We start from the raw sequence: 19,660 nt of genomic DNA, 5'->3' as shown, positions 1-19,660 counted from the left end.
CACAGGGCTTGTTTGCTGAACGTAAAACTGGTAACATCATGGATAGCCCTAGAAGCCCACATACAAATACACTTCACTTTCATAATGTAACTTTTACAAGATGACATTTTCTGAATTCATAAACTTGTACAGCCAATTCCTTAGCTACTGGATTTCTGAGGGATGAGATTTAACATTCTAGTCCAGATTATTTACTTCAGTTTTGCTGGGCCCACCCCACTTTTATTTTTTACTTCAGTAGTTTTATGCTTCCTGCTTATAGATTCAGTGGTAACATCAGTGGGCTTGGATTATTTTGCTAAACCATGGTAGCACATTTTCTTCAATACAAAGTGTCTTGAAAAGCTAAAATAAAACCTCAACCATCTTCATATCAGTGCTGTGGATTTTTCTCCAGAAATAGAGTGGATTTAGCAAAGAAAGAAGAGTTCACAGACTTAAATACTGCCCTGAGAGATTTTACCTGGGCTATTGGCTTTCTTTTCTTTAGAGGCATGTTTCTTTCACTTTAAAAACTTGCAGATAAACCAATATTCTTGTACATAATTATTTTGCATATCATAAAGCAAATCCGTGTTTCAGATATGCTGATCAATGAAAGAAATATTAAGGTTGTTAGGCTTACCATTATTTTCCTCCTTAAAGCCCTATCAAAATACTAGAAAAAATAATAATAGAGCCTACAGAAATAGTAAGATCTGTTCATCATAGATTACATCCTCAACAATGTTTAGTGGGAAATAACCTCTCACCACAGACAACAAATACTTCTCGATATAAAAAGAAGATTTAAAATAATTGGGCTAGGTTGAAATTTTTTACTTAAAAATGTATTAGAAAAAAATTATCATTAATTAGGTATAAAATATTGTGAGCATTTAGTAAACATCTAATAAGCATTTATTGAGTAAATTAGTTACTCTCCCATGTCAATATAGGTTGTAATGAAAATCCCAGGCATTGAATTTTCAGGGACAGATTTAATTTCTTTTTTTTTTTCTTTTTTCTTTCATTATTATTTTATGGGGGCGATGGAGCCTCGCTCTGTCGCCTAGGCTGGAGTGTAATGGCACAATCTCGGCTTACTGCAACCTCCACCTCCTGGACTCAAGTGATTCTCCTGCCTCAGCCTCCGGAGTAGCTTAGGTTACAGGTGCCAGCCACCATGCTCAACTAAATTTTGTCTTTTTAGTAGAGAAGAGGTTTCACCATGTTGGCCAGGCTGGTCTCGAACTCCTGGCCTCAAGCAATTTGCCCACATTGGCCTCCCAAAGTGCTGGGATTACAGGCTTGAGCCACTGCACCCAGCCAGATTTAATTTCAATACTCTTTTTATCACACTTATTGCAAATAATCCAACTACTAAAATATAATAAGAGTTAACACATATTGGCATAAGAATAGATTATCTTCACATTAAAGAACCTGATTTTATTTGGCTCTGGGATGGGAGGAACTGAACTCCGTGTGGGGTGCAAATATGAGGTGATTGGGTACCCAAGCACGAGTCATCAGATCATCCCCACTATTGAGCAGGAGTTGGCTGAGAGATTGGCTCAGGACATGCCTCCAAAGTTTTCTAAACTTTTTAATTTTTTAGCCTCTGTGGAATCCTTGCCAACTCTATGATTCACTTTAAAATATTTTTTTGTAGAATTTCTGGATCAATTTGGGAACGAAGACTAGAAAAGATCTGTGTTTCATCATCTGGAACCCAGGGAGAGGGTGAGGCACGTGGAGTTCCTTGACCCCTCATCTTGCTGAAGCAGCAAGCATGAGTGAGTGCTGAGAAGCCTCACGCACTCTTGGGCTACCAAGAGCTGTGCGAACACTGTTGTGTAAGTTGGCCAGAGAGGAACCCTGTATACTGGACACTAAGTTTTTTACTTCTTCAGAATAAGACAATTAACGCAAAACCTGCCAGCACCAAATTCAAAATTTTACACATTCTATCACTTACATATAGCTCACATAAGCATTTTTTTTTAGCTATTTAGAGCCTGTCTGCTTTGCATATCCCATGAGAGTACAGTCAACATCTGCTAGCCGTAGATAAGACAAACTCTGTGGTTATAAAAGACCCAAACTTCTGCTGTTCTAAGACCTCCATGACCCAGAGACACCCCACCTCACTGCTGAGCAACATCTTCCCTGCCCAAGTGCCACTCAATAAAGCTTGTTGTACAATACTGTCATCTCCTAGTCCTGTCTTTTCTTCAATCAGCTCCAAAATTCTTGAAACTTCCAGTGACCAGTAAATATGAGGGAATTGGTACAGGACCTAGATATTTAAAATTTGCAAACTTTGCAATTTATCTGCAGGCAAAAAGTATTAAATGAAATAATAATTTCCATAATACTGCTTCAGCTGGTTTGAATCACCACCATTAATGAGTCTCACATGTGAAAAAGTAGCCCGTACCGTAAGTACTCTGACAGTATAAAAGTTAGAAAGTACAGTTTATCAGGACAACATTCATGATCTGGACTTCGGGCAGCCACTTGTAGCAGGAAGAACCAAACTGGTGATGGGTTTATTTGTGAAGGACACCCTACCAGCAGCTCCGTATACAAATGCTGGCCAAAGTATCCCAGCATCTTTAAACCAGCCTCTTGTAATCCTCAAAGATTCCAAGGTCGCATCATTGACAGGAGCATTTCTTCAGAGCAGGGCCTCCTGGATCTGCAGAGGACCTTCTGAAGAAAGGTTGGAGTGCTCTTCCCCAACAGTGTGCTTCCTGTGCACATGGATCCTGGACTTTTGTGACTGCTGGCTCTCACGATCTGCTCACCTCCAGCAAGTGTTTTCCCCAGGCCTCGAGCACGCACACTATTCCAAGAAATCAAGCCATTCACAGAGAAGCCTGGAGACTTCTGCCCTTGTTCAATTCTGATAGTAACCACTTATAATAACCATTGAGGTTTAACTCAGAGATGTACAGAAAATGTGCCCTGGGACCTTCACGCAAGGTCTTTTTTTCATTTTTTGCCTTCTTTGCACAAAGAAACGTGTGTACATTCAGACTCGCATAGCTTTGGTGATTTGGAATTCATTTTTGGCCAACGCTTCACTTTTACATTGATTAGGGTGTGATTGCAGATGCTATTGTCTACTTTAGTAGGTTTAAGTAAAAAGATACTTAATACAAAGAACTATACGTATACAAAATCATCAAAGGCTGGAGAAACAGGCTCTAGGGGTGCTCTCAGAAGCAACTCTCAGTCACCAGACTCTTCTCTTCTGGAGTAAACCAAGGAATTGTTAAGATTGCTTCTAATAGCAGAACTGCGTTTGCCAAAATCAAGGAAATTCTCCCTACTGCTTCTGAAGCATCTGGAGGCATCCAGAAGCTACCTTGTCAATTCGGAAGCCACAGAATTTCAGGCTACAGATCCTTGACACTTCTATCACCAGCTATACCAACAAATGGGAACCAATCTTTCCCCATACAACTCAGCTCCAATTCAAAGTCTCCTGTGAGAGCATCCTGTTGGTGGGACTGAGTCTTATTGGAAATGTAGTGACAAAAAAGTCAAGGAAATAAAAAATAAATTCATTTTTACAAACCTCTCTACCTCATTGATTCTTCAGCTACATCTTCATAGCTTAAAGCACCATAGTTTGCTACATGTGAATTTTACTTGCACATTGCTGATAAAAGCGAAAGCTATAACTGCAACTTATTTTTCTTTTAATTTTCTAGAATGGAAAATGTATTCTGTTCCTTCTCTCCTTAAATGTTTTCTTCAATTGCCTTTCAAAAAATGTTTTTAAATAAATATTTTTATGAGGCTAATTATTGTGACTCTAGGTCTTATGCAAGTGGAGCATCTCTAATCCAAAAATTCAAAATAAAAAATGCTCCAAAATTCAAAATTTTTTGAGGGCCACCATGGTGCCACAAGTGGACAATTCCACACGTGACATCATGCAATGGGTTGCAGTCAAAACACAGGTGTACAACAGTTTATTCAGTATCCCTACGGGAAAAAAGACTCTCCCAGCCCCCTTCAGCTGTGATATATCTTTTCCGCACACATCCAGATTTCCCTACTTAAAAATGTCCACAAAGGATACTAAAATGGCACGTGTGCAGGCCAGAGACATCAACAGCAGGCTCCCCACCATGCACCATGTAGATTCAAGACCTATGTGCATTATTTACTATAATTTTTGTTGCTTGTTCTCTGCTCTATGGTGTAAATATATTGTTGAAAATGTCAAAAAGGCCTGAAGATACTCCTATGGGTAACAGTGGAAAAAGAGGAAACATTTATGTTTATTTGAAGCACAGAAAATCAAGCTGTTGGTAAAACTAGACAGCAGCATTAGCGGAAAGGTCTTACAGATGAGTATGATGTTGGAATGACCACCATATGTATCCTTCTGAGGAAACAGAAAAATCACCATATGTATCCTTCTGAGGAAACAAAAAAAAATAAACTGTTGAAGTTCTTTGCTGAAAGCAATGAAGAAAAGTTAATGTAAAGAAGAAAAACACTGCTAATCAAGCTACAGATGAAAAACTCCATCCTGTATTAAAAGAATGGATGCCTCAGCATTTCACCCAACACATGCCCCTAATGGAATGCTGATCATGAAAAGTAAATATTCATCATGATGAACTGGAAATTGAAGGGAACTGTGAATATTCAACAGGCTGGTTGCAGAAATTTAAGAAAAGACACAGCATAAAATAATTGAAGACTTGTGCTGATAAAACATCTGCTGATCACAAAGAGGTGGAGAAATTCATTGAGGAGTTTGCCAAGGTTGAAATCTGATGCCAGAACAAATCTATAATGCTGAGGAAACATCATTGCTTTGGTGTTACTGTCCCCAGAAGGATACTGACTATAGTTGATGAGGGAGCTCCTGCAGGGATTAAAAATGCCAAGGACAGAATAACTACGCTAGGATGTGCCAACGCAGCAGGCATGCATAAGTGTAAACTTGCTGTGATAGGCAAAAGCTTGTGGCCTCATTGTTTTCAATAAGTGACTATCTTACCAGTTCATTATGATGTAATAAAAAGGCATGGATCACCAGGGACATCTTTTCTGATTGGTTTTACAAATATTTTGTACCAGTGGCTCATGCTTACTGCAGAGAAGCTGGACTGGATAATGACTGCAAGATTTTCTTATTCCTTGACAACTGTTCTGCTAATCTTTCAGGTGAAATTCTCATCAAAAATAATATCTATGCCATGTACTTTCTCCCATATTGACTTAATTAATTTAGCCATGTGACCAGGGTATCCTTAGATCAAAGAAGAGTAAATATAAAAATGCTTTCTTGAGTAGCACGCTAGCAGCAGTGAATAGAGGCACAGGTGTGGAAGATTTTTAAAATGAGTTTAGCATGAAGGCTGCTGATATGCTGTCACCAACACCTGGAACACAGTGACTAAAGACACAGTTGTGCATGCCTGACACAACCTCTGTCCTGTAACTATGTTCAGTGATGATGATAAACAAGGTGGTGACTTTGAATGACTCATATGTCAAGTAGAAAAAAAATGACGTCTGACCTTACATATGCAAAACATACACCTTCAGAGTCTGTCAGTAAACTGAAAGAAGTGGATAGTATAGAAGTTTTTAACATCGATAATGAAGCCCTGTTGTTTTTTTATTGACCAGTGGTGAAATGGCAGAAATTGTTCTGAATTGAGGTGATTGTGATAACAATGACGATGAAGATGACGTTGTTAACACTGCAGGAAAAGTACCTAAAGATGGTGTGGTGAACATGTTTGATGGGCTTATTGAAGAACTAGAGAAGAGTGCATTCTTAAAATACCAAGAAATCATGTCAGCGTACAAAATCAGAGACTTTTGAGACAAAAACAGTTGTTAATGAGGCTGAGATGACTCTGGAGGAAACATTTAAAAAGCCACCCAGCAGAATGCCTCCTCATCCCTAGAGGACTCACTTCCTGGCCCCTCAAATGCTTCGGATGTTTTTTCCCACCGAAAAAAATAAATTCAGTGTGCAGGAACCTTTTAATCAAAACACAGCAATGTAGGTGGAGACTGGAAGCTTGCATTGTTTGTCGCTGAGGTTGTTTAACAGCTGATACAAATGTTCTGGGCATGCTACTGTGCTGCTTAGTTACCATGAACACATTTTTTCACTGTGTTAAAGGTATGCCATATTTTTTACTGCTAAGTACTTATGTGTGAGTAAGTGTAAGAAAATGATTGCTTATCAGTAGTAGCATATAAATTCAGAGTCAGGAATGATGGAGGTGCCAAACAACAAGATTGTCCCCACGGGTGGCTGAGATAGTGACACCTTTGCTTTCTGATGCTTCAATGTACACAAACTTTGTTTCATGCACAAGATGACTTTAAAATATTGTATAAAATTACCTTCAAGCTATGTGAATAAGGTGCATGTGAAGCAAATGAATTTTGTGTTGAGACTTGGCTTACCTCCCAAAGATCTCTCATTTTGCATATGCATGTATACCAAAATCTGAAAAAATCCAAAATCTGAAACACTATCTATGGTCCTAACCATTTTGGAGATGTAATACTCAGTATGTAATACAAGAGTTCTTGTTGTTTTAATGTAGAAAATATTTTCTCAGACATCTATGTTCCTAAAATGTTTTGTGTTTACCTTGAATTTGAGAATTGGGGATGTTTAATTTTGACCCCTAAAAGGTCAGTGTACAGTCTTGGTGTTGCCTTTTCTTTAATGGGAGAAACAAGAAATAATCGGTTCAATACTTGGAGCCATTTTTCTTCATTTTTGCAGGGAACACGCAGCATAGTGCATGCTCTCTCTCTTTGCTGGGCTGAAGTGTTTCAAGAGCCTTTGTGGTGTCCCCTAGGGGCCCTCCCTTGAACTCAGGCGGCCCTGGAATGAATTACTGCTGACGGAGCAAAGAGTGCCCTCAGACAATGGCTCTGCGGAGTCTCACTGACCTCATTATGAAGCACAGTGTAGACTTATCATCAAAGTTATTATGCTTTGTTTCACGGGGGCTCTATTGCAACGCCTCCTCCAAAGATGGCGAGAGAGTAGAGCTATGAAGCATGCACTGCCAATCTCTGTTTCAGATGTTCTCTGCCTTAGGTGGCTAACTGGTGTCATTGTGTCAGGAAAAAGAGTGACTTAATCAAAGCAGCCCAGTGAGAAAACAGGTCTGAGAAACTAGAACTTGGGATTGCATGGATCTTGCTACCACTGATTTTGTAGGACTCAGCATGAACTGCCCTGAGCAGAGGGGGAAAGCTCTGATGTATGTTCATATTAAGGCTAAATCTATAACATAGAAATCTATAATATACAAAATATAATATCCATATAAACCAACTCACATTTTATTAACTATACACAATCTCAAATGTCTCCTTTCTCTCCCTCTCTCTTTTTTCCTTCCTCCTTTTTCTTGTGACCTGTCTTACTTTGCCACGAATGTTTTACTTGTAGCCCCAGAGCACTGAGTTCCTGTCCCGGCAACACTGGAAGAAGCACTGCGGCCGAAGCATGGTCAGGTGGCCGTAGCCCAGCAGATAAAGTGCACTCAGCTCCACCAGACCTTCTGTCTGATCCATTTGTCCTCTAAGGCCCTCTCAGCAGTGCTGAGTTTCTTTCCATGCTCAGCTTGCTTCTTTTGACAAGTTGTCGGACTGGTCTTTCCTAACTACCCTGGAAATATCTTCAAGGAAGTGGCCAGGCTTTCCTTTTTAATAAGGCCTTTAGCAGTGCCCACTATGTAGTAGACACCAGGCATTTAATTTATGCTAGTAGGATGATACTCGCAGTACTGGGAAACAAAAAGTTTTAAATGGTAAACCCTGGTGTACAAAATTGGCAGCAGCAGGATGGGGAAAGCAGGTGGGTTCTGGGGCTGTCATTGTCACAGAGGAAGAGACTGGGGGAGCCTGCTCTGTCAGGTCTGTGGGGCTGCCCAGGCCGGGGTGTTAAGGGCTTTAGAGAAAAACTGCAGGATGCTGAGCTCCACCAGCCACAGTCCCAGATTCTGGTTACTAATTTAAGAATCCCAGCAGAAAAGGGACTTCTTGTGCATAATATCCATAAAGCTACCTGTATAATTCTGGGTTCTCTAGACAAAGAGAACAAATAAAAGATAGATAGACAGAGAGTAGACAGACAGACAGATAGTAGACAGATAGGTAGATAGAAGATAGATACATAGATAGAAAAAACAGATAGGTTGATAGAAAAAATACATAGTAGAAGATAGAAAATAGATGATATAGATGATTGATAGATTAAATAGATAACAGATAGATAAAGATAGATAATAGAAAAAATAGGTAGGTAGATAAAAAATAGTAGATAGAATATAGAAGATAGATAATAGGTAGCTAGATAGATAGAAAGGTAGATAGATGATAGATCAGTAGATAGATGATAGATGAATAGATATGTGGAAGGATGGATAGATAGAGAGAGAGAGAGAGATAGATATTTATTATAAGGAGTTGGCTGACATGATTATGGAGGCTGAGAATTCCTAAGACTTGCCATCAGCAAGCTGGAAACCCAGGAGGGCTGATGGTCTTGTTCCAATGAGAGGCAGGAGGCCCACGACTCAGGAGAGCTGATGATGTCAATTCCAGTCTGAGTCTGAAGGCAGGAGAAGAGCTGTGCCCCAGCTCAAAGACAGGCTAGCAGAGCAAAATCTCTCTCCTTCAGCCTTTTTTGTTCTATTCAGGCCTTCAACAAATTGAATGAGGCCCACCCACTTTAGGGAGGACAATCTCTTGATTCAGTCTGCAAATTCACATGTTAATCCCGTCCAGAAATACTCCCACAGACACTCCAGGGTAATGTTTAACCAAATATGTGCACACCCTGTGTCCCGGGAAAATTCGCCATCACACCGCCTTTGGAGGAATTCTCATTGGCCCTGCTTGGCCCCTTTGCCCACTTGGACAGTGTCCTCCTGTCAAAGCAGATGGGTCACAAAGATGGGCCAGCTTGAGTTTCAGGCCTCCCTGTAGCCTCAGGGATCCGTGGCACACCATCCCTTGGACTGGGCTCCTAAAGTCCCCCCTTCAGATCACAGAGAGTCTCGAATTCCAGAATGAGCCCTGCAAAGTGAACAGTCTTTTCCAAGCAAAACGGTCTCTTGTGGGTGTTCCTTCCTTACCACCCATCCATGCTCACTTTGGCCCCTGTGCTTTGGCTCACTTTCCCCCTTGCCCAAGTGTGACACCCCAGTATACAAATAACACCTGGGATCCAAGGCCCATGCCAGCACTCATCTCTTCCTGGACTCCTTTAGAAGACTCAACTCTGTTTTCAATGATGGAAGCTATCGAATGACCTTTTATCTGACAACTTGCTTCATCACAGTGGAACATTGCTCTCCAAAACAAACAGAGGTACAATAGTCAATACTCAGGTACAGGGAAAAAGTAACCAAATCCTAGTACCACAGGTTCCTGGTGCCTAGACTGTACCCGTCAACTGAATGGTTGAGTGTTTGCTTTGAGTCTATTTCTTGAGCCTAAAAACAATATTCATAATCACTTTTGTTTTTAGAAGAATTCAAATCATTTTGTTGAATTAATTTTGCTTTGTCTTTTGGAAATAAGTTTTGTGATGATTCATTCTGTTCTTCATTTACTTTTTAAAATCCTTAGAAACTATCCACTGTGCAAGATAAGAACACTGAGAGTCTGACTAAACATCAGAGAAGACAACACTGCTGCTTTAATCCTTAAAGTTTTCCATTAAGAAAGGATTGCCTTAAATGGCTTACATATTTAAAAAATTATTTTTTCAAGGTCTACTTTGTATTGAAAGTAAAGTAAGAAGCTAGGGTCCTGGTCTATAAATTTTAGTTTTACGTTTTGATAGCTTCCATCATTGAAAGCAGAGTTGAGTCTTCTATAGGAGGCTCGGAAGAGATGAGTGTTGGTGTGGGCCTTGGATCCCAGGTGTGATTTGTATACTGGGATGTCACACCAGGGTTGAAATAAGGAGTAATGTAAGAAAAAAAATGCCTGCAAGTTCACATTGGATCAGTGGTTCAACCACATGTAAACTAACCCCTTGACTACCTAAAGTGAGGGTTGTCACTGACCATGGATTCAGAGCAATGCCCAGATTGACTGCCAATCAGTCTGGCAACTCTCCTATACTGAGCAACTCTCCTATACTTTCAAAGAACAAAAGCACCTCTTACCTTAGCTTCTCACACACAGGAGCCTGTCAGCTTGAGCCAGTCAATTCCACATGGTAACTTCATGCTTTAACATAAAGACAACAAGATTGGATTCAAAGTAGCAATGATTTCTGAACATCTTATGTGTGTCACATTTGCTTTTCCTGTAAGCAAAACTCAAATGTGCTTCCCTGTTCTTCTGAAGCTCACAATCCAATATGGGCAGATTACAATGTGACTTAAAAGATGAAGGACTTATGGGTTTGTGGGAGGCTGAAAGATGGCCTCCAAAGATGTTCAGTTCCTAAATCCTAGGACCTGTGAATGTGACCTTAAGTGGTAAAATGGACTTTGCAGATGTGATTAAGCATCACAAGACAGGAAGAATATCCTGAACTATCCAGGGAGGCCCAACATGCACTCATGAGTGTCTTTGTAGAAGGAAGGCAGAGGTAGAGTTGACTATAAAAGAGAAGGCCATGTGACGCAGGGCCAAGAGCCAAGGAATGAGGACAGGCTTCAGACAATGGAGAGGCAAGAGACAGATTCTCCTTGGGAGTCTGCAGAAGGAAGCAGCCCAACTGACATCTTGACTTTAGCCCTGTAAGACTCATTTTGAACTCAATTTATATGCTTCCAGAACTGTAAAAGAATACTGTATGTTGTCTTAAGCCTCTAAGTTCGTGGTAATTTGTAATAGTAGCCATAGGAAACTAATACAGGGATTTCACATAAAGTACATCTGAAAAGGGAAAGGGTCAGAAAATATTACTGAGAAATGAACTTTAGTACATGTGTGTCTTAGTTCATTTTCTATTGCTATAACTGAATACCACAGACTGGGTAATAGAGGTTTATTTAACTAAAGGCTTTGGAGGCTGGGAAGTCCAAGTGCATGGCACCAGCATCTGGTGAGGGCCTTCCTGCTGTGTTACAACATGGCAGGAGGCATCACATGGTGAGACAGAGCAAGTGTGCTAGCTCCAGCCTCTCTTCCTCTCCTTATAAAGCCATTAATCCCATAATAGGGGTCCCAGCCTGATGACCTAATGTAATCCTAATTACCTCCCAAAGGCCCCACCTCCAATCAACATACGAATCTGGGGATTAAGTTCCCAACACCTGAAATCTGGGAGGCACATTCAAACCATAGCAACTTGGCAAGGTTTTGGTAGTTTGAGAAGTAATTTATGTTTAAAAATCTGTAATTTATGTTTAAAAATCTGTCCCATAATGGGAGAGTTTGTAGGATCTACACCAGAATGAAGCATTCTTTAAATAATGATGTTTGTTCTTTTATTTTCCAGGGTCAATATTGGGGTGAAAAATTCTATATGTATACTTATTGAGCTGAACATTTCACCATTGTTCTGTTACTTAGGATTCCTTTCTACCAGCTTACAGAGAGACATTATAATCATCTGGTTATCGATAAAGAAACTAAAGCTGTGAGGGTGGACACAGAACTTCCCCAAGGTCACCTGGTTTAGTAGATGCTGCCAAGTGTCATCCAGATTTCTCTTTGGTATTGACTTCCCCCAGCCCCTGGGCATACTGCCATAGAGACAGCCCACCATTTTCAGTCCTCTTTGGGAATTGCCTCCTTCCAAGGACAGCCATATCCCACGACTGCTCAATGTCGAGGGATAAATGTATGACCCTCTTCCCCCAACTTGGGACAACTTGAAGGACCATCTCATCTTTAGAGTACCCTATAGGGTTTGCCAAGAACCTTTTTGGGACTGTGTCACCACTCAGCTTCTCCCTCTGCCCAGTCTGGCCTCCTCCCTCTCCCTCCTATTGGTGTCAATTCCAAGACATCCTTATAAATGTCCTACATACACATCTCCATCTCAGACTCTACTTCCAGGAGAACTGAACCTGCAACACGGACAATACATGCTTATTGCATGAATAATGAAGTTGGGATTCTGTTTCAGCATCTGTACCCTTTCTGCTTTAAATTATGCTTCCTGATGGAGTGCAATACATACATTTAGACGATAACGTTTATTTTTCCCATGGGAGGTGGTTGTTGGTGATTGAGAGCCTGTACTAGAAAAGAAATCTGCAAACCAAAGTTCCCCTAGAATATGGATAACATGCCTTCCAGGTTCACTTCTCTGCTTACGAGTTCTTTTTACCGGGAGCCTGGCTATACAGCTTAGATTAAAATTATGCAGAGTAAACAGCACATGCTGTCAGAAGAGAAGCACTCACGATTCCAATAACTTCTCTATTTGCCTGCTGGTGAAGAGATAAGAGAGGCTTTAATAGTTCAGTTACTGATGGCGGCAAATGACCTCAAGAATTATTCATCAGGAGAGAGTGACTTTTTGGAGCTAACAGTACACTTTTCAAGAGCTGGAAAATGGCTCTAAAGCTATTCACATGTAAAAAAGTGTCACTTTTAATTCTGGGCTTGTTCATTGGCGCGACCTCAGTGCACTGAAGGATTGGTTTCCTGGGTGTGAAACCTTCGGCTAGTACTCACCAATCATGATCAGTGATTAGCAATTCATTTTAACATTATTTTCCAAAAAGCTGCAGCCTGTCTTTCTTTTGCTTACCGAAGATGATTATTTTTGAAAAGACCAGAACTTCATTACACAACTTCCTTCACTTGTAAGACTATCCCATTATATAGAGGACAGACACATGATCAAAGCATCTCCCTTGGCTTAGCCATAGCATAGAAATATGTGACAATATTTTTAAAGCATGAGAGAGCCTTTATCTCGTTTTACTAAAATACAAAGATATGCTTTACATTTTGAAATGGAGTTTATGGAACTTTCTACTTATAATACATTCCAATCTAGCAACCCTCAATACCACCTCTCCAGGCTTTTCCCCCAATACCTTTAAAGACACCAGGACACTAATAACAAGATGAAAAGAAAATCTCACACTGAAAATGAAGACAGATGGCCTAATGGGCAAGTCCTGGCAGACATCACATTGACTTTAAGGCCTCATGTCACTGCAGCCCCTGGCCACACTCTGTGAAACAAAAACTGCCTGGAAAGTCATAGAGAGCCATTAATAGCCTCTGCCACCTGCACACACCAAGAGGTCTCGCAGGTCTCACTCTCTGCAGGAGACCAGAGTGGACATTGTGACAGGAACTAAGGGAGAAGAGCCCAGAGTGAAGGACAGTAGGTAGGAGCAAGGACAAAAACAGGACATTGTTGAGATGTCAGAAACAGTCTCAGGGAGGCGCCTCCTCTGTGCACAGAGCTATAGGAGACGAGCACATACTGGGCAGGTCATGGCCACGCTTCAGCAGCTTTGACCTGCAAATTGTAATATCTCTCATGGAGACAGAAAGCAGAACCGAGTGCATCCCATTTGGTAATAAATACTAAATGCTACCTGCAGAGTTAGGGGGAGGCCCATGAAAAAGTTCCCCATGAAAGAGCCTCCCTCTAAAAATGGCCCACTGCAACATCTAGAGGAATATCTGAAATAACAGTTAACATCCTAAGTTAGAAGGTCAACATACAGCCAGCTGGTTCTGGAGAGCACAGCAGAACAAATTAAATACAACCAATAATTTTAAAAATATAGCAGAGGTGAAAGATAACTAACTCAGTATTTTAAATGGGCAATGTATTAGTTCGTTCTCACACTACTATGAAGAAATACCCAGGACTGGATAATTTGTAAAGGAAGGAGGTTTAATTGACTCACAGTTCTGCATTGCTGAGGAGGCCTCAGGAAACTTACAGTCATGTCAGAAGGCAAAGGAGAAGCAGGCACCTTCTTCAGAGTGGCAGGACAGAGTGAGTACAAGCAGGGAAAATGCCAGATGCTCATGAAACCATCAGATCTCCTGAGAATTCACTCACTATCACAAGAACAGCTTAGGGGAAACCACCCCCATGATCCAATTATCTCCACCTGGTTCCACCCTTGACACCTGGGGATTATGAGGATTACAATTCAAGATGAAATTTCAGGTGCAGACACAGCCCAACCATACCAGGCAATGAGCTTGAGTAGACATTTCTCCAAAGAAGACATACAAATGGACAATAAGCATATGAAGAGTTTCTTAACACTTTTAGTCACTGGAGAAATTTAAATCAAAACTGCAATGTGATACCATTGCATATTCATTGGATGGCTTATTAAAAAATACAGATAATCACAAGGCCTGACTAGTTTGTGAATTTGGAGCCCTGTGCATTGCTTGTAGGAATATAAAATGGTGTGGCTGCTATGGAAAACACTCTGACAGCTCCTCAAACTATTAAATATGGAGTTACCATATGACCCAGCAACTTGCTCTTAGGTGTATACCCAAAAGAAATGAAAATTTGTACAGAAATGCTCATCACAGTATTAGTTATAATAGCCCAAAAAGCAGAAATCATACAAATGTTCCCCAACTGATGAATGGATAAATATCACATGGTATATTCAAAGAACAAAATATTACTTGGCAATATAGATGAATGAAGAACTGATGTGTGCTATAACATGGAAAACCTTGGAAACATTAGGGCAAATAAAAGGAACAGTCACAAAAGGTCACAAATTATATTATTCCATTCATATGAAATGTCTAGAATAGGCAAATCTTTGGAAACAGAAAGTAATGACTGTCTAAGGGAGAGGTAGGGAGAGGTTTTTGATGGGAGGAATAAGGAATGATACTAATAGGTATGGGATTTATTTATTTCTGGGGTTGTAACAATGCACTGGAATTAGATTGCTGCGATCGTTGGATAACTCTGTTAACGTGCTTAGAACCAGTAAATGTTATACTTTCAATGGATGAATTGAATTGTATGGTAGTGGATTATATCTCAACATCCTGGAGACAGAGAGAGTGAGAGAGAAAGAGAGAGAGAGAGAGAGAGAGAAAGGCAGAGAGTGAGATGGAGAGAGAGAAGATATTCCTGAATTGAAGACAGATCTATGTGTGCATCGTTAGAGGAGAGCACGGCATTCTAAGGGAAAAGTGAAGAAAGAAAGTATTCATGGCTAGATAGATCCTGTGTTCTTTTTCTGAATTACAAAGATGAAGAAAACATTGTACAAAAATGTTTCAAGGGGACAAACCAGAATGGCCCTTGGGTCTTTGCCTTGCCTCTAAAGACTCTAACATGTAATGAAAGTGTAATGCATGTAACATGACTGGAGAAGTGGGATTATACAGCAAACATTTTGCATTCTCTTCTTTGAACTAAAATTATGCCGTTGAATATTTTTAAGTCTAAATATATTTATAAAAGCATAAGGCTTTTTAAAATAAAGGCAACTCCTTTCTTATGACAGCAATTTGGGTACATCAGCAGTGAGTAGAGAGCACAGATAAGCAATAGGAGAGATGTCATCTCTCAAAGACGGAACCCTGTGGCATTCTAAGGATCCTCCCAGTGCAGGGTGCCCAATACCACCTGGAATATGATGCACAGTGTGTGAGGCCCAGCATCCAAAATGAAAATGCAGGCCCCCTAGTTCAAAAGTAATGAAGATGGCCATAGCAGAGCATTACATCAAGCTTGGTGCCCTTCTAAGTTCAGTGCCCTGTGGACTGCACAGTTCTCATGCCTGGGAACTCATGCCCTGCACCTAATGAACAGTTAATAAGTGTTTGCTTAAATGGATTAATAATGGATACATTCTAAGAAAACTTAATTCACTTGTCTTGTATTCCTAGTCAAGTCAAAAGTTAACAATCCCTAAAATAAAAGGATGTTCCACCTTACTGCTTTCTTCCTCTTTTAAAATGAAGCAAAACACATATTTAAGTAGAGTGAGTGGCAGCTTAAATGTATCCTCATCCAATGCCTTTCCTGAATATGCTTGTATCAGGACTTTGACACACACAGGACCTGCAGACCTAACACTTGCTGATGATCGGCCCACGTTGCCACAGTGAGTGCCTGGTCATGTGCATGGCATCCTTTAGGCAGACACCAACTCCTCATTGTCCCAAATAGCAGAGTTTCCTTCCTTTTCATGGCTGCATAATATTCCCTTGCATGTGTGTGTGTATATGTGTGTGTATAATATATTTACCGTATTTTCAGTATCCATTATCTGTGGATGGACACCATTTCTTTATCTCATTTACTGTGAATACCACTTTACTGTTTACTTGAAATTTGGTAAGACAGCAGATTTTATGTGTTCTCATCATCACACACATAGGAAGAGTGCATACAAATCATCACATTGTACACCCTGAATATATACAATTTTCATCAATTAGATATATTACAATAAAAGGCTTAATAATTAAATAAAAAACATTTCCTGCATTGTAATGTCTCTGGGGCCAGCACAGAGCATGGCTTAGGGAGAAGCTCATGTAAAACACTTATGGATTGAAACAGAATTCATCAGGTGCAACATAAAACTGGTGAAGAGATAAACAAGTAATGCTTTCCATTTTCCGCTCTCACTTGGAAAACACTAGTGAGAGGGCCAGACAATGACATGAAATATAGGAACTGCCCTGGTGGAAAAGGGGCCTCAAATAATCATTCATTTATCATCCATTTCCATTTACCATTTTATCCATTCCATTGCCATTTCATAATAGGAAATTCTGTAGAAACAGAAAGTAATTACTGGGTGCTTAGGGCTGGGGGAGAAAAATGTTGAGGGAGAATGAGGTTTCCACTCATGAGGAAACCCAGGTTTCAGACCTTTCAGCTGTGTGGTGGGTTCAACTTCCCTATTATAAATTTCATGTTTTGGATCATCTCTAATGCATCTGTGCTTTCTGGGAGACAGTATCCCTCCCTGCTGGCAGCAATGAGCTCTGTGGCCTCACCCTTCCTTTGGTCTGACAATGGAGGAGACAGATGCCTGCTCAAAACAGAATGGCCATGAAGATACAGCTCTGCTGGGAGGTTGGGCTGACCATTTCTCAGTAGGCAGAACTTGGCTTAATTCCTTCCCTCTCAGATATCACTAACAATGCTCCACAATATCTTCAACAGAGAAGTGTAGGGGAAGAAAGACTCTCATCATTGAATTTTTTTAAAGTAATTACTGTGGACTAATTATACAATTGTTTAGTGCCTTAGTTTTTCCCTCCTCAGCATGTGTGGATTTATATTGGTGCTAATTGCATCCAGGTGTTCTAAACACCACAGTTAAGCACAGGCAAAGAGAAACTAGAAACACTTCAAAATCTGAAGGTATATTGGGGCAGAATTCATTGAACATTTTCTATTGTTGTTGGCTTAAATGGCTCTATCTTCAGACTTGAGTGTTTTTTAATGTTAATAACTGAAAAATGTTTTCTTTTTCCAGTGTAATCTTGAAATTTCTAAAAATTGGGTTATTATCTTGCAGTTCTTGATAAAGAATAGAGTCAGAAAAACATAAACTAAGTGATACGGTTTGGCTCTGTGTCCCCACCCAAATATCATCTTGAACTGTACTCTCATAATTCCTACATGTTGTGGGAGGGCCCTGATGGGAGATAATTTGAATCATGGGAGGTTTCCCCCATACTGTCCTCATGGCAGTGAATAAGTCTCATGAGATCTGATGGGTTTATCAGGGATTTCTGCTTTTGCATCTTCCTCATTTTCTTTTGTCGCCACCATGTAAGAAGTGCCTTTCACCTCCCACCGTGATTCTGAGGCGTCCCCAGCCATGTGGAACTGTAAGTCCAGTTAAACCTCTTTTTCTTTCCAGTCTCTGGTGTGTCTTTATAGGCAGTGTGAAAATGGACTAATACAGTAAGTTGGTACCAGGAGTGAGGCATTGCTAAAAAGATACCCGAAAATGTGGAAGCAACTTTGGAACTGGGTAACAGGCAGAGGTTGGAACAGTTTGGAGGGCTCAGAAAAAGGAAAATGTGGGAAAGTTTGGAACTTCTTAGAGACTTGTTGAATGGCTTTGACAAAAGTGCTAATAATGATATGGACAATGAAGTCCAGGCTGAGATGGTCTCAGATGGAGCTGAGGAACTTGTTGGGAACTGGAGCAAAGGTGACTCTAGTTATGTTTTAGAAAAGAGGCTGGTGACATTTTGCCCCTGCCCTAGAGATTTGTGGAACTTTGAACTTGAGAGAGATGAATCAGTGTATGTGGCAGAAGAAATTTTTAAGCAGCAGAACATTCAAGAGGTGACTTGGGTGCTGTTAAAGGTGTTTACTTTTGAAAGGGAAACAGAGCATAAAAGTTCAAAAAAATTGCAGCCTGACAATGCGATAGAAAAGAAAATCCCATTTTCTGAGGAGAAATTCAAGCCAGCTGCAGATATTTGCATGAGTAATGAGAAGCTGAAAGTTAATCCCCAAGACCAGGTGGAAAATGTCTCCAGGGCACATCAGAGACCTTTGCAGCAGCCTCTCCTGTCACAGACCCGGAGGTCTAGGAGGAAAACATGGTTTCATGGGCAAGGCCTAGGGTCCCTGTGCTGTGTGCAGTGTAGAGGCTTGGTGCTCTGCATCTCAGCTGCTCCAGGCGTGGCTGAAAGGGATCAACATAGAACTCAGGCTGTGGCTTCAGAGGGTGGAAGCCCCAAGGTTTGGCAGCTTTCACATGGTATGGAGCCTGTGGGTGCACAGAAGTCAAGAATTGGGGTTTGGGAACCTCTGCCTAGATTTCAGAAGACGTATGGAAACGCCTGAATGCCCAGGCAGCAGTTTGCTGCAGTGGGGGGGCTCTCATGGGAAACCTCTGCTCGGGCAGTGCAGAAGGGAAATGCACAGCTGGAGCCCCCACACAGAGTCCCTACTGGGGCACTGACTAGTGGAGCTGTGAGAAGAGGGCCACTGTCCTCCATACCCCAGAATGCTAGATCCACCTACAGCTTATACTGTGCACCTGGAAAAGCCACAGTCACTCAACACCAGCCCGTGAAAGCAGCCAGGAGGGAGTCTGTATCCTGCAAAGCCACAGTGGCGGAGCTGCCCAAGACCATGGGAACCCACCTCTTGGATCCACGTGACCTGGATGTGAGACCTGGAGTCAAAGGAGATCACTCTGGACCTTTAAAATTTGACTGCCCTACTGGATTTCAGACTTACATGGGCCCTGTAACCCTTTGTTTTGGTCCATTTCTCCCACTAGGAATGGCTGTATGTACCCAATACCTATACCCCCATTGTATGTAGGAAGTAATTAGCTGGCTTTTGATCTTACAGGGACTTGCCTTCTCTCAGATGAGACTTTGGACTGTGGACTTTTGGGTTAATGCTGAAATGAGTTAAGACTTCGGGGGACTGTTGGGAAGGCATGACTGGTTTTGAAACGTGAGGACATGAGATTTGGCGGGCCCAGGGGCGGAATTATATGGTTTGGCTCTGTATCCCCACCCAAATCTCATCTTGAATTGTACTCCCATAATTCCTATGTGTTGTGGGAGGGACCTGGTGGGAGATAATTTGAATCATGGGGACAGTTTTCCCCATACTGTTCTCATGGTAGTGAATAAGTTTCACAAGATCTGAGGGTTTTGTCAGGAGTTTCTGCTTTTGCATCTTTCTCATTTTCTCTTGCCTCTGCCATGTAAGAAGTGCCTT

General features: G+C 41.0%; 1 protein-coding gene across 1 annotated transcript in view; it reads left to right on the top strand.

Moving 5' to 3' along the window:
- Positions 1 to 2,182, top strand: part of LOC101137572 (E3 ubiquitin-protein ligase HERC2-like) — a 117,716-nt gene extending 115,534 nt beyond the window's left edge. The window contains exon 17 of the transcript XR_010131823.1: positions 1,655 to 2,182. The gene's annotated coding sequence lies outside the window, so the exon portion shown is untranslated. The remainder of the gene's footprint in view (positions 1 to 1,654) is intronic.
- Positions 2,183 to 19,660: the final 17,478 nt, after the last annotated feature.

Source organism: Gorilla gorilla, chromosome 19, assembly GCF_029281585.2.
Source record: "Gorilla gorilla gorilla isolate KB3781 chromosome 19, NHGRI_mGorGor1-v2.1_pri, whole genome shotgun sequence".
NCBI classification, from domain to species: Eukaryota; Metazoa; Chordata; class Mammalia; order Primates; family Hominidae; genus Gorilla; species Gorilla gorilla.
The sequence above is the reverse complement of the archived record's forward strand: the minus strand, read 5'-3'. Positions and strand labels throughout refer to the sequence as shown.